Here is a 3,303-nt window from a genome sequence, read left to right on the forward strand (position 1 = left end):
ACTAATTTTCTTGAACATGAATGACTTGAACTTTACACAGTAGTCTAGATAACTTTATACAGTAGTCTACATGAGGTTTTGCCAGTGCCCTATGCAGTGGCACCAATATTGTCTTCTTTCCAGTGCATACACCTTGTAAGCGTTTTAAGATTTGCATTTACCTTTTCAGAGCTGCATAACACTGATGGCTCAGGAACATCCTGTAATCAGTAAGTACACCCAAATACTTCTCTGCTATAAGCACTTCCAGTTGATGAACTCAGAGCTTACTTCAAAAATGGTGGCTGGGCCTTAAGTGCATGGCTCTGTACTTTGTACCATTGACTATCATCCCATTGTTTTTATTAATCTTCCAAATCATCCAATTCTTCTTGTATGATATTTCAGTATCCCAGTCTTCTGTACTGACAACATCTTTGTTGTGTATTTATACAAAATATTTCACTAATTTCATTTTTATTATAGTTTCTCTGTGACTTGAAATATACTAAATATAGTCTAGATTGCAGTCAATGCAGCTTGTAAAGACATACTCAGACTAGTTTTAACTAGCTAGCTTGGGCAGTGCTGGCAGAATAGGCATAATAGCACAGAACTCAGTGTGGACTGCAAAACTCACCTGAAAGAATGAACAATTAACTCATGAGCACTTGCCTTAGCTAACCAGCTAGCAGCACCGGAGTTAACTATAAAGTAGATACCATGGGTTTGTTGGTTTAAACTAGTTTTGGAATGTATCGTCAGTAATAGTAGTTGTTTTCCCATTGTCCTTCATCCTGTTTTAACTTCAATAATATTTTCTTGCCTAGGGAATCTTATTGACTTCATCCAGACTAAGTAAGGATGACTTGGTCAGGAAAGAAGGCAAGCACAGATTCTGAGTTTGTAATTATTGTACCATAAAAATGCACTTCACCTGCAAATGTACCTACAGAAACATAATAGAATAGTAATATGTATAATGCAGAAGGCAGCCCTTTCCCAAGGAACATCTTCCTGATTCTTGCTACCTTCCTCCAAGGCATTCTTTCGTTTTTTATCTTGGTTGATTTTCTAGGGCTGAGCCTCTGCATTTCTCAGAATTGTTTCTCTAACGTAACTTGCTACAGCTTGTCACATGTCCATCTTTGCGGACTGGTTATGTACCTGTTATGTTCTGGGAAGAAAGTATATTTTCAAACATAGATCTTCAGTCTATCATAACAATTATTTAGCTTCAGTCTTCTAGATATGGAGCTACTTGGAAAGAAATGGCAGTAGACCTGGCTGAATTGTATATTGTGAATATTTGGAAAATTTAGCCATTTTGATGTTCAGTTTAGACTTTTTGTTGTTTAATATGTTTCTACTTTCCCATAGATTGCTCACAAACTGGATTCATGTTATATCTTGTATTTGAAATCAGCTGTTCAAACTATATAACTAGCATTAATTCTCATCCTTGACGGAATGGACCAAATATGAATTAGTACACTACATCCACCCAAAACAAGTTCTATTTCATCATGAAATAAAGGGTTTTTTTAATTGGCATGTCCATTGCAAGCCTATTCCCTTTATGTTCTACATACTTTAGTATACAGAAAACTTCAGTTTTGTGAGTGTAGAGAGGATGCAAATGTGACTGAATGAAAGGATGAATCAAAACTGACCCCAAAAAAATGTTTGCAAACAATTTCTCACCATAAAATATTAGTAAAATACAATACAGAAATGTTAGTGAAATACAAAGGTGTAGCTGAGAAGCTGAAGCTCTTTTCACTTCATGAAGCTTCTAAAAACCTGAAGGAAAGATACTAATTTTTCCTTATGCCTAAACAATGTAACAGAAGAGGTAACTCAGGGTCAAAGGTTTTTTTTTGTGGTATCCTGAAATAAAAAGCACTTGACACTTTGGTACAAACAACAGTTTGGAGCACGTGATGTTCAACAAACATTTACTTAAAAAATACTACTCTCATATACTTTAGGGCAGGCATCGTTAACTCCTACAATAAAGCTTATTGTGTAAAATATGTTTTCATTGCTGCATTCCTACGAAGTATCTCTTTAACCTTGTAAAACCATCCGGCTGGGACATTTTGCATACTGGAGAAAATCACTGTTTTGCCTGGAGCAAGGAACATAAATGTTGCAACTCTGACTCCTCCTCTACTGGGGAGAGAGTGCACAAGTACACTGAGTTAGATTTTTCATAGAGCTGCCAGGCTAAATATCTTGTAGTCAAAGCTATAAATGTTACAGATTTTTCTGTTTATCATTTTATGTATTTGGGGGGGTTGTTTTGTTCTCTCTTTCCCTCTGGATATATTGAATTCATGTGAAGCTATGTTACCAATACTGGATTTTTGATATCCTTGTTCAGCAAGTGTTCATGACGTGATGTGGATCAACCCAGACCTTACGAGACAAAAAGTGAGTAGTGTGGCTAAACCTGTTCTTACAGTGTTTACCTGGGCATAATAGGATGTCTCTCATTATATACAAGGCAGTGTAAGCTTTAGATACATCAGTCAAGCTTGCAATGTTTGTAAGATGTTAAAAATAGTTAGAAACGAACTGAACTCAAGAATGTGTGTTAGGTACTGTGTGTCTAACAGCCTATGGAAAACCTGTTTTTTGGTGGGGAAGGTCACACTCTCCTATAAAATGCTAAAAAAAAAAGCCTAAAAAGCAAAGTCACTCTTTTTACACAACACATTACAAGGAATTCAGACTTGCCTTTGTCTTCAAAAAAAATAGTGACATTTACCAAAAAAATCATGTCATAACTTTATTAGTCCTAAGAACAGGAATTTTTTTCACCAAAGGTGCATTATTTATATCAAATTAGACTATATCACATGACATTAGTGATGATGTGCTGGATATGAACAGCCAGATACGATAAGGCTGTGGGGGTCAACTTTTTTGACAGATGTGCCACAAATTAGCCCTGCATCCTCCCTGTGCCACTTTGATCCCCTTCCCCTGCTTGGTCTGCTCCTCTGCATTCTGCTTCCTGCCCTCTCTGGCACCATGCTATCTGTGCGCACACAGGATGGCCATGCCACTTCTGGCAACTGTGTCACAGGTTGGCTACCCCTATAAGAAGGCATCAGATTCCTACTACCAGCATGAAATGTGCCTGTTGTAATCACAAAGCCCCACCTGTATGATATTTCACACATACATACTCATTTTAGTTATATATTTGGCTCCCAGAAATCGAAGGAGAGGATCCCATTGTATCTTGCCATTCTCAGTATTTGTCACTACTTGGCATATGGTGAAAATAGAAGGTGGAGGTGAAGGAGATGTAAG

At 37.2% G+C, this 3,303-nt stretch overlaps 1 protein-coding gene across 2 annotated transcripts in view; it reads left to right on the forward strand.

Moving 5' to 3' along the window:
• Positions 1 to 2,163: 2,163 nt before the first annotated feature.
• PRLR (prolactin receptor) overlaps positions 2,164 to 3,303 on the forward strand; it is a 210,787-nt gene continuing 209,647 nt past the window's right edge. For both annotated transcript variants that reach the window (XM_019517974.1, XM_019517976.1), the window contains exon 1: positions 2,164 to 2,415. The gene's annotated coding sequence lies outside the window, so the exon portion shown is untranslated. The remainder of the gene's footprint in view (positions 2,416 to 3,303) is intronic.

The sequence above is a fragment of the Gavialis gangeticus genome, unplaced genomic scaffold (assembly GCF_001723915.1).
Source record: "Gavialis gangeticus isolate Ggan-Ray unplaced genomic scaffold, GavGan_comp1, whole genome shotgun sequence".
In the NCBI taxonomy this organism is placed as follows: domain Eukaryota; kingdom Metazoa; phylum Chordata; order Crocodylia; family Gavialidae; genus Gavialis; species Gavialis gangeticus.